The sequence below is a fragment of the Capricornis sumatraensis genome, chromosome 10, assembly GCF_032405125.1.
Source record: "Capricornis sumatraensis isolate serow.1 chromosome 10, serow.2, whole genome shotgun sequence".
Lineage (NCBI taxonomy): Eukaryota > Metazoa > Chordata > Mammalia > Artiodactyla > Bovidae > Capricornis > Capricornis sumatraensis.
This window is the reverse complement of record NC_091078.1, coordinates 1,550,134-1,562,945: the sequence shown is the minus strand read 5'-3', so window position 1 is coordinate 1,562,945 and position 12,812 is coordinate 1,550,134.

Here is a 12,812-nt window from a genome sequence, read left to right as displayed (position 1 = left end):
AAAAATGGACCAAAACATTTTATTCTATAGATGAAAATGAATGCTTGGGACACATTTGATATAAGCTTAGTGCACTGTGCTTTTTAAACCAAGACCATGCATTGTAGAAATCACTCTTGCTTTAAGTTTACCAAAGATTTTGGTCAAAGTTGAGTCTTTTTACTAATTTCTAAGTCACTGAGAAATAAACCAATTTAATTCAAGGTATTATGTCATTATTGGGAGGCATTTCTTAATGTCTTAAATTCTTAAGAGGAAGTGATCATAATTTTTAGAGACCTCAGATCTATCCTTGCATTGCTAGTAAAACCATGATAAAAATAAAAGCATTTATACTGTTTTATATAACATAAAATCTAGCTTCTGGATTTTTAAAAACAGTAAGCATTTGGTTTTAGCAGCACTAAAAATGTCTGAAAATTTTTAACTTTTAACTTGCAAATATTTCACATAGTTGCTGCTGCTGCTAAGTCGCTTCAGTCATGTCCGACTCTGTGCGACCCCATAGACGGCAGCCCACCAGGCTCCCCCGTCCCTGGGATTCTCCAGGCAAGAACACTGGAGTGGGTTGCCATTTCTTTCTCCAATGCGTGAAAGTGAAGTCGTTCAGTCGTGTCCGACTCTGTGCGACCCCATGGATTGCAGCCCACCAAGCTCCTCCGTCCATGGGATTTTCCAGGCAAGAGCACTGGAGTGGGTTGCCATTTCTTTCTCCAATGTGTGAAAGTGAAAAGTGAAAGTGAAGTCGTTCAGTTGCGTCCGACTCTGTGTGACCCCATAGACGGAAGCCCACCGGGCTCTTCCTTCCATGGGATTTTCCAGGCAAGAACACTGGAGTGGGGTGCCATTGCCTTCTCCTTCACATAGTTAAGTTCAGTGAATTTTAGTCATTCTGATATGAGAATTTTACACACTAGGATGTTTAAAAATGTTTTAAGTGTTGTGACTTCTGGAGGTATTTAGTTATGAAAAAGACAGGAATTAATTTTGTGATACATGTTTAATTCTATGGTTTTATACCATTATGACAGATAATTCAGTCTTGCATTTAGCAGTGTTTTCCAAATTGTGACCCCTGTACCACTCCTGGAACATGAGATGATTTTAAGTGGTACCCAGCTGAACATTTTAAGAATAATTATTTATTTTTAATGTGTATCAGAAGAAAAATGTAACTCTAAGTAACAAGTAGAAACTAAATCGATATAGGTTAAGAAAGCTGATTGAAAACTGACAAGGTTACATACAACAAAAACTGTGAAAGTAGATGTGAGTGGCTGGAGTGCAGGGAAAAGGTGTGAGGCGTTCACTTGTCTGTGAAAATCATGTTGACCTTTCAAAGTGGTGAAAGTAAATTACATAGTTTCAGGAAAGCTATAAAACGATGAAAAATGAAAGTAAAGATTTCACCAAATACCTCCCCAATCTCGTAATGATTTCTGATTTCATTTTTTTGGTGGTTACCAGCATAACAGCAGCCAAGGTAAGCAGACATTATTTTCGACACCACATTGTTACAGGTAAGGAGTTTAGCGTGGTAACACATTTCAGACTTTTACTCCCCAGTTTCTGGTGCGCTAGTCCAGTGCTCATACTGCCATATCACAAAATACCGCAGACTGCGTGGCTTAAGCCACAGAAGTTAACTTTCTCACAGTTCCGGAGGCTAGAAGTCCCAGGTCAAGGCCCAGTAGGCTGGGCTTCGGTGAGCCCTCCTCTCTCTCTCTCTGCCTTTCGGAGAGCTGCTTTCAGACATGGCCTTTCCTTAGTGTGTGCACGTGGAACTCTGACGTCTCTTCTCATAAAGATAGACATTAATAGCGTGACGTCCCTGGTGGGCCAGTGGTTAAGAATCTGCCTTGCAGTGCAGGGGACACTGGTTTGATCTCTCTTCAGGGAACTGAGATCCCACATCTCTGGAGCAGCTAAGCCTGTCAGCCACAATTAAGACAGTCAGTCTGCGTGCCACGACTAAGACCCATCGAGGGCAAATCAATAAATATATTAAAGAAAAGACATTAATACCATGGGATCAGAGTTTCACTCTTACGACCTCATTTAATCTTAATTACTTCCTTACTCCAAATACATCCTCACTGGGTTTAGGGCTTCAACGTAGGAATTTGGAGGAGACGCATATTTAGCCCACAGTCGTCAGCTGGGTTACATTGAACAAAGTGAAAATGTTAGTCCCTCAGTCTTGTCTGACTCTCTGTGACCCCATGGACTATAGCCTGCCTGTTTCTTCTGTCCATGGAATTGCCCAGGCAAGAATGCTGGAGTGGGTAGCCATTTCCTCCTCCAGGGATCTTCCTGACCCAGGGATAGAACCCAGATCTTCTACACTGCAGGCAGATTCTTTACCATCTGAGCCACCAAGGAAGGTTTCTGCCGGGGGCCAGCATGAGGAATTCCGCCCATGGCAAAGGTCATGAGGAAGGAGGCTTGGCATACGCAAAGGCGTGATCAAGCCTCAGGAAACCCCGTTCCCGAGCATCTAACCCCAAAGCCAGAGTCTGTTTGATGCTCTCACCTACACCTCTGACCTTACGGGGGGCTCTCCCCCATCACCGTTTCTCTCGGAGAAGGAGTAAACGTGCAGCTCCAAGGCAATAAAAATTCCTGGGCGTGACAAGAGTGTTTCAGCTTACGGACTCCTCTGAAGGCTATCTAGCCCGCCTGTATAGGTTCGTCCTGCCACATGTGATTGTTTACAGCCTCCCAATCTGAGAGGCACGAGATGTTTTAGACTTACTAAAGGCAAATTCTCTTGTGGAGTTAGAAATTATTAGTATAGTGGGTTGGTTAGGAATTATATTGGTGAAGGGTTTTTCATTTGTTGTGTCAATAATTGTTGTTAATCCCCTGCTCTGGGTGGGACAAGGATGTCTCAGGTCAAACCTCTCTGCTGACAGACTAGCTTGTGTGACAGGATTATCCATACTGCTGCCACATGATTGTTTACTACCTCTCAACCATAAACAGCACAGAGAGTTTTGGAGTATTTTGAGAGTCTTAATTAGCACAGGGCTTTTTCTTCTTGTTGAGTCAATGACTGCCGCCAGGCCTCCATATCCTTAGGCACCTGGGAATATATTAATCAATGTATTTGGAATATAGAAAAGGAAATACAGTAGTTTTTGATGTTAGCAATACTAGACTTTTTGAGTTAATGGATTTTCTCTTTTGTAATAGATCACTGTACTTTGTTATAAATCACTGTGTCCTTGCTATGTAAAAATGTAACTTTATCATATCTTAAGACTAAACAGATCTTAAGGGGAGCATTGGTGAAAGGATTTTCATTTGTTGGGCTGATGTTTGCTGCTAAATCTCCATGTCCCTACCCTTATAATGAATATAACTAACATATATGAAAAATAAGTATTAACCTTTAAGCATATAGGAGAAATAAGTATTAACCTTTAAGACTAATCATGTTAACCTTGGGTTAAATAAATTCCTTTCTTGATTGTAACTCACTACACCCTCACCCTATAGGAATGTAACTTTATTTGGAGGGCGGTGCTTGGTTTAAGAAAAAACACCCTTGGAAAAAATAAGTTTTTTGGTTATCAGAAAGAAAGGATCATAAAATGTCAGCAGGTCTCACTCATGGCCAGAAGATGATGTAATATCCCTAAGACCTTTTTTTTTATACATTTATGTGAAGCACCTGATTTTGATAAAGGTCAGGACTGCTGACCCCCACGTGACTCTGTATTCATCCCTATGTGTAACAAAAGGTATATAAGCAAACCCAAAAATAAAGAAATCGGATCAGTTTCCGGAAAGACTGATTCCCCCATGTCGCTTCTTTCTTGCTCCCGTTTTTCTGGCTGAATTCCCATCTGGAGCATGGATGCTATTCCACGTAATCCAAGTTATTCAGCCTCTTTTTCTCCACTAATCTTCCTACTGCACTATCCATTTCCAATCTCTCTATATCTGTGATTAAATATGTATTTTTCCAAAGACGCCGACTCCGTCCCCACCTTCAAATCACCCTGGATCCACCGGGGCTGGACCCCGGTAGGTTTCAAATTCACCGACTCCTCTGCAGTTACCCTAGTCCATGTTGCCACAGCTTTCACCCGAGCTATCGCAATAGCTTCCTCACCAAGCTCCTTGAATTTAGCGCTGTGCCCTTCATGACCCATTTTATATTCTTAAACGTACTGTTCTTAGAGAACCAAGACATTAAGCACATCAGCGTCAAAATGTATCAGTGACTTCTTGTGTTCTTATTCAAAGACTCGACTCCCAACCCTCCTTCCTAGTGAGGCCCCTGTATTCCGCTCCCGTCTGCTTCTCCGGCCTCATGCCGCACTGTCTTACCCACGCTTCCTGGGATTTGCCCACACTAACGTTTAGCTTCCTAGCTTGTTTGCCCATTAACACCTACTCTATTTTGTCAGATGCCAGCTCCATCATTACTTTCTGAAGGAAGGCGTCCCTGATCTCTCTCTAAGTCAGTACCCTCTCTCTTACATGAATACTTTTGCTTCACAGAATATACCATGGTATCATTTTGACACTTGTGCTATCCTTTGAATTGCATGAGATGGCGAGTCCATGAAGGCAGGAATTGCCTTCCTGTCCGTCCGTCCATCCTTGTTCTCAAGCATTGCATATAAACCCTCGTTAAACCAACTGTAATATATAGTCTTTTCTGCTTTGCTTTCAGGTTGATTTTACATTAAAAGGCAACAAATAAGTTAAAATGTTAAATTTATAGAAATATTATTAAAGAAACAGTATGACAGTATGATATTTTCTTTTCCATAATTCAGGGACGCTAGAATGGGCTTTCCCTTAATTCCTTTCTTTTGCTCAAAAATGTACATATTTTTGTCATTTTTATTCCTTTTTTGTGCAGCTCATGGGGTTTTGTTTTGTTTCCAGTTGCTTTGCTTTTCTCTTAATGTGATAAAGAAAATGCACTTACTTTTCATCAGATTAAGAATGTTCATGTTCTCAATCATGTAGTTTGTTATGAATTCTTCATTTTAAAAAATAATTTAATTATATTAATTAATTCATTCACTTTGGTCATGCCACACATGGCTTATGGGGTCTTAGTTCCTCAACCAGGGAATGAACCCTGGCCCTCAGCCTTGACAGTGAAAGCGCAGAGTCCATTGGATTGCTAGAGAATTCCCTATGAATTAGTCTTGAAGACATTCTTCACATAATCATTTGCCTTCTGTTTTAATTTAGCCTGTTTTATTTCGAAATTCTTTTTAAATTTACAGAAAAGTTATAAGCAAAGGGAAAAAAATGCCCACAGTCCTTTCACTGATTCCTTAGCTGTTGATTTTTCGTATTTGTACCCTCTTTGAGTGTATATGACCATTTTCATCAGTCCTTTTCTGAACCATTTAAGAGTAACATGCAGACATGATGCCCACCCAGCAATAAAGATTCCAGAGTTTATTTCCTCTAAGGACACTCCTACACAACTTCCATCCAACTCTCTGAAAAAGGAAATCAGTACTGACTTCTATATTACCATCCAGTCTTAACACACCCCCTTCAAACTTCACCAACTTAGACAAGTGTTTCTTTTCATCTCTTGTTCAGGATCCTTGAGGAAAATCTCAGAGGGCCTAGGAAATAGCAGCTTTGAGGCCTTCCTGACAGGTATAAAAGTGTCTTTCATATGCACTCACACTTGACTGGTGGTTTGCCTGGGTCTAGAAGTCTTCCCTCAAAAGTCTGAAGACAGCTGACCACTGACTTATGTACACAGTGTTGCTGACAGGACCCTAGTGCTAGTCTAATACTTAGGGCTTGATAGTAAGGTGGTTTGTTTTTAATTTGGTTGTTTCTGGAGACTTTACAGATTCTTGTCTTAGTTTTTAGATGTCTGAGATTTCACTTGCATGAGTTTTTCTTGATGTCTGGTGTGTCTACTTGTTTTGAAGTCTCAACATTTTCTATAGCTCAGGGATTTAATTTAAAAAATTAATCTCTGCATTGCCTCTATTCTCTTATCATGATAATTCTGTTGGATGGTTGGTCCCCTAGACAAAGCCTGCATTTTGATTTTTTTTTCATTTTTAACCATTTAAAAACACAGAAAAGTGAATATATACAAAATACATTACACAGAGCAAGTCACTGTGTACACTGTTGCCCATGTTAAGAAACACGAGCCCAGAGCTCAGTCCTGCTTCCTGCCCTTCCCGAGTCATTACCGCTCTTCTCTGAAGGGAGCCAAAAAGTTCATTCAGATTTTTTTGTACCATGTTACAGAAAAACCCGAACGGTGTGGCCAACCCGGTCTATGCCTGTGCGACAATTCTTCCCTCCACTGTTGGCGGACGTCTGGGTTGTTTCTGAGCATTACACACAGCCCCGCTGTGGACGTTGGCACGTGCGTCTCTTGGAGCACATGTGCACACGTTTCTTTGGAGTCTGTGCCTAAGAGCGGAGTTGCTGGATCACAGACCTATTAGATGAGAGTAATGAGTTTTCCAAAGTAGGTTTTACCAGTTTATCTCTACTCATAACAGTTTAAGGGTTCCCCTCAGTCTAAACTCCATTTAAATACAGGGTTCATTCATTCAACATTTACTGGGCCTCTGTGCGGTTAGGTGTCAGATGCTGCTCTAAAGGCTGTGGACGTAGCGCGCTTTCCTGGTGTGCTTATATTCCAGAGAAGGGAAACGGCAGAAGGAAACATGCCAGGTGGAGCACTGGTGTTAGGGTGTGTGTGTTCACGCGGGCCGTCGTGACAACGCACCGTAGACTGGCTGGCTGAAACAGTGCTCTCTGCCAGGTGGAAGCCGGAAGTCTGAGGTCAAGGAGCTGGCGGGGCTGGTCGCCTGTGAGGCCTCTCTCCGCGGCGCCCAGATAGGGGCCTGCTCCCTGAGTCTTCACGCTGTCCTCCCTCTGCGGGCATCTGTCCTCCTCTTATGAGGACGCCCACACATAATGGACGAGAGGCTACCCGAATGACCTTACTGTAACTTAGGCACCTTTTTAAAGGGCCTTTCTTTAATACAGTCACATTCAGAGGTACTGGGACTTAGGGCTTAAACATGTAAATTTTAAAGAGACATAATTCAGACCATAATAAATAGACGCTGTTATGATGTGGTAACACATTAACCCCCCAGAGCTCAGTGGCTTAACACAACAACGTTTGCTCCTCACGCCTGCAGCTTCTCAGGCAGCTGCCTGCCTGGTGGGGTGACTCGGTGATTTAGGCTGTTTCTGTTGTACGGCCTGCTGGTGCAACACGTGATCTCTGAGATCGCTGCTGCAGCAGAAGAGAGCTGGAGGCGTGCACGGTGGCTCCAGTATGCTTTTGCGTAGAAGCATAGAAGCATCCTTCTGCTCACAGCCCGTTGGTCGGAGCTAGGCGTATGGCCCTACCTAATTGTAAGAATTGTGGGGGTGGGGAATGGATAGTTCATGAGCTGGAAATGTCTCAGCCACAGATGGTAGTGAGTGCTAAGACAGAAACCAATCCGAGAAGGGTGACAGATATGAGTGCTGTTTTAAAAAGGGTGGTCATGTACAGTCACTATGAGAAAGGTAACATTTAAGGAGAGTCACAAGTGAAGAAATGGGGAGAAAGTGTTCCTTGCCTGAGGTAACGAAGAAAGGAGGGCAGACAGAATGGAAACCACAGTTACAGAGAACTAACCAAACTGATCCCTTGAATCACAGCCTTGTCTAACTCATGAACCTATGAGCTGTGCCCCGTGGGGCCACCCAACGCGCGCGGGTCGCGGTGGAGAGGCGTGGCAAAACGTGGTCCACTGGAGGAGGGGATGGCGAACCACTCCAGTATTCTTGCCTTGAGAAGCCCATGAACAGTATGAGAAGGTAAAAAGACAGGACACTGAAAGGTCGGTAGGTGCCCAGTATGCTGCTCGAGAAGAGTGGAGAAAGAGCGCCAGCGTTGGAAAAGACCTTGATTCTGGGAAAGACTGAAGGCAGGAGGAGAAGGGGACAGCAGAGAATGAGAGGCCTGGATGGCACCACCAGCTCGATGGACATGAGTTTGAGCAAGCTCCCGGGGTTGGTGATGGACAGGGAAGCCTGGTGTGCTGCTGCAGTCCATGGGGTCGCAAAGAGTCGGACACGACTGAGCGACTGAACTGAATGAAGAAATACCAGAGAGGCCTGGGGGCTGGAGCAAAGCAAGTGAGGCAGATGACAGGAGATAAAGGGCTGTTTCCTGGAGCGGTCTACAGGCAAGAACTTTGGGCTTTATTCTGCGTCGAGAAAACTGGGTTTAAGTTTCGAAAACATACTGGGGCTGGTGTAGAAACAGAACGTAGGGTGAAGTCAGGGAACGGAAAGGCATAGCAGTCCACGGGAGGACCCACGGGGCTGCGCTGGGTGGGGCGGCAGCGTTCTCCTGGGCGATCTGCACCCTCTCCCGAAACCAAGAGCAGCATCTCTCCTCCTCAGCTTTTTTTTTTTTTTTTTTATTAGGCTATGAATCACTGGAGAAGAAATTCCACATGGTTCAAACAAGTCTACCAAGCTAACCATATCTGTCTGCTCACCAGCCCTTGTTTACCTATCCACAGATGACTGACCCCTTCTTTCACTCTCCTGCACCATGTTCCTTATCACTGGGCCCTTTCTATTAACATATAAATATTTAAACAGAAAACCTTAACGCCCACATCTTTTGCCTGCTGTTGTGCCATTCCCCTGCTTCTCTTTACAACAAAAAACTGCTACTTGCTGTCACCATTTACTACCTTGAAACTCAAACTTGAAAAACACCAGGCTTGTATCCCTAGCATTGTCTTTTTAAAAAATTTTTATTTTAATTGGCGGCTACTTACTTTACAATACTGTGCTGGTTTTTGCCATACGTTGACATGAATCAGCCACGGGTGTACACGTGTCCCCCATCCTGAACCCCCCTCCCACCTGCCTCCCCACCCCATCCCTCAGGGTTGTCCCAGCCTAGCACTGTCTTAAATGCTCTGTTCTCAAGCTCTCGACAGACTGTAGTACCGCCAAACCCAAAGGTCAGCTTTCACTGTACTCAGCCTCTCAAGACCAGTGGCACACCCGCAGCACTCTCCTGCTCAGCCTCTCAGCACCAGGGGCACACCCGCAGCACTCTCCTGCTCAGCCTCTCAGCACCAGGGGCACACCCGCAGCACTCTCCTGCTCAGCCTCTCAGCACCAGGGGCACACCCACAGCACTCTCCTGCTCAGCCTCTCAGCACCAGGGGCACACCCGCAGCACTCTCCTGCTTCAGGCTTTAGGATTCCCCTCTTTTGTTTCCCCTCTTACCTCTGGCTGCTCCGAAGTTTCCTTTGCTGATCTTCTCCTTTCTAAAGTGCCACATGACTAGCCTTTGGATTTCTCTTTTGCCAGAAATTATGTAGTTAATGTCCTTAGTCAGCAACTTTCAGTGATTTTCAAACTGTAGGACACAACCAGGACTCAGTAAAAAATCAACTGAGTTGCGAGCAGAAGTTTAAAAAAAAACCAAAAAAACCCAACAAAATAAAAGGAGGATAAATTTGCTTCTTGAAACTTTTAAGTTATACACATGTATTTGGTCAGTATGGAAAATATACTTTGTATTCTGGATTGAGGTCAGAAGTTATCAAAGTCAGTGCTCTGTGTGATCTCATTCAATCCTGTGTCTTTCTTTAATACACTGACCAATCAATTTTTATCTCTGTGTGTCTCCCCAGAATTCCACTATCTTATAATCCATTGCTAACTGTACTTCTCCATTTCAATGTCTATTAGGCATATAGAGTTTAACTGTTCAGAATCAAATTATTGATTTCCCTCCAAAACTGCAGATATCCCTTCTTCTCTATCTAAATGACAGTTCTCTCCCTTTGGTTGTACAGGTCTGGAACCTTCCCGTCATCCTTCACTCTGTTCTTTCACATCCACCTCTAATCAGTCTGAAAATCCCATTTACTCGATATTTGAAATATACCAAACAACATGTGAAAGAAACTTGTCACCAGTGTACTACAGGAAGTTCAAAATCAAGAAGGAATAGGGAAACGGTATGATGAACTTTGTAATTATTAATAAAAAGACACTTAGAATCAGGAAACATAAAGCTTCAGAGCCTTGCAGCACCCTCGCAGGTCCCTGTGTCCCCTCTCTGAACGTCCCCATCATTCCTTTATAGTCATCATTCTGCTGCTTGTATAGCCACTGTATTAGATGAAATGCCGCTGTAGAGTTATACACAATTGCAGTATATCTTTTATCTTGTTTGCTGTGAAACATTAAAAAACTAGAAATGGTTACACGTGTTTAACCATTTGGTGGATGGTCAGGTTTGACTGGCTCTTGGGGTAACACTGGTCACCTGGCTCAGGATTGACCCTTTGCCCACAACTCTAGCAAAGAGTAGGCGATGCCTCTCTGTGGGTTTAGGCAATGGAAAGCTAGTATATTAGGAGTCCCCATCACTACAGACAGACTTGGAATTGTACTCCCTTTGGAGTGAGCACCTGGTCACCCATACTTTCCTTACCAGCAAAATCCCATTCTAGGTGCAAGGACTTCTTTCCGGATATGCTTATAATTCCCTTGCTGGTACTCTTGTCCTCAACCCCAGTCCCTGCATGCTGAGTGCTTCAGTCTCGTCTGCCTCTGTTACCCCATAGAGTATAGCACGCCAGGCTCTTCGGTCCATGGGATTACCCTGGCAATAAGACTGGAGTGGGTTGCCATTTCCTCCTCCAGGGTTATCTCACCGATCCAGAGATCAAATCCACATCTCTGCGTTGACAGGAGGATGCTTTACCACTGAGCCACCTGGGAAGCCCCCAGCTCCAGTCCATGTGGCAAGAATCCAGACCTAGGACCTGGATATATTCAAGTTGTCAGCTCCCATTCCCTTGGGACTCTGATCTATCCTACTAGCCTCTTGCCAAAGGCCTATAATATGATTGGCATTTAATGGGCACTGTATGTGCCAGGCACTTTAAAGTGGTGTGCCAGCATTATTTTATCTTTATTCAATAGGTATTTTCTTAGATAGATGGAGAAAGGGGACCAAATGTTAAACTGCCTACACAGTAATGGGTGAGCCTGGACTTTGCTTGGCATTCACTGCCTCTGAGTGCTGCCTAACAGATCCTTCTGGATCTACAAAGGTTCTCTGCCACTTCCTACAGAAGAGTGGCAGGATTCCATGCCCACAGATCAGACAATTTTCTAGATATGGTCTAGGCGTAAGGAATACCAGTGGGAGGCACTGTTCCTGCCTTCATGGAACATCTGCTGCCATCGGCCAGGTTGCGACACCCTGCCATAGTACAGGATGAACATGACGACTCATCACTATGTTTTGTGCTCTCTGCAGTGCTGCTTTCTAGGTGTGTTACAGAAACGAAGGCGGTATTTGACCCTGTTCTATTGCCCCTGGTGGCTCAGATAGTAAAAAATCTGCCTGCAATGCGGGAGACCTGGGTTTCACCCCTGGTCTAGGAAGATCCCCTGGAGGAGGGCACGGCAACCCACTCTCAGTATTCTTGCCTGGAGAATCCCCATGGACAGAGGAGCCTGGTGGGCTACAGTTCATGAGGTCACAGAGTAGGACACGCCTGACTAAGCACACTGGGGGTAAATACTGACCTAGAGGATATTTTGAGTCCACTGTTTTGACCCTGTCAATTTGCTCATAGATAGCTAAGTATGCCAAGTGATGGGAAATAAATGGAGGAACATGATTATTCGATAGTTCACATCTTGAGAACAGAACGACTCTGGAATATTTCGGGGTATTTGCTCACATTTTGCGCATGAATTCAGTAAGAATATCAACTATGTCTTTTACCCAGTTTATAGTGAATATTACGGGAGAACCTGTCAGTGTCTCAATCTATGCTTCTGCAAAGTCTGATCTAGGAAAAAGCACCCTTGGTAAAGTAGTCACTACAATCAGAGCGACTTCGCTATAATGAGGAAAGTCTGATGTGGACAGAAGCTCAACGCCAAATCAAACATTTACTCAGACATGTTCGTACTTACATATACAAAGACTACTCATGGAAAAATTGGTACTATGAAATATAACTTAAAATAAAAATCGGAAGTCCCATAAGCCATCCTCACACACCCTTTCTATGGCGGGGGAGATGGTTGGCTGCGGACCTTCATTCCACGGTAGGGAGCAAAACCAAACGACTGTTCGTTAATGAAGCTCAAATCATCATTGCTTATTCCTCTGCTCTCCGTCTGTTCGCTAGCTTTGGGTAGGTAAGGCAGTATTTTCCATTTTTCTCTCCAAGTGCTACATCGTAAAGCCGGACGGAATTCCCTCCCCATCCAAGACACGAATAATACATGCAGTCAGCCCTAGAGGTCACTAAACGATGAAGCCGGTGGTGGGAGACGCTCCTGTTCCTCGCCGGGTCGCTCAGGACGCGTCGTTTGTCGACTCCACAAACGCAGGCGACGGGGGAGCGCTGAGGACCCGCGCCGTCGCCGCAGCCGCCCGCCCCGCGAGCGCCGTCGTCGCTGGGCAACGCCTCCGCCCCGCCCCGGGCGGGCACGTGACGTGCGCGTCACGTGACGGGCCAGTCGGCGTCCTCCCGCGGAGGGGTGTAAACAGGCGCCGCGGCGGCCGAGCCGCAGCCTCCGCTGCGTCCGCGTCTCCGGCATGCTCCGGGCCGGCGGGGGCGGCCCCGCCGCGAGCTCAGCGCCCACTTGAGGTAACGCCCGCGGCCTTCAGGCCGGCGTACCGCGCGCCGCGCGCAGCAGCCGGTGCCGGGCGCCGTCGAGGCCGGCCGAACCCCTGGCCTGGCAGGGGGTGTGGCTGCCGCCCGTGCGGTCCGCGACAGGT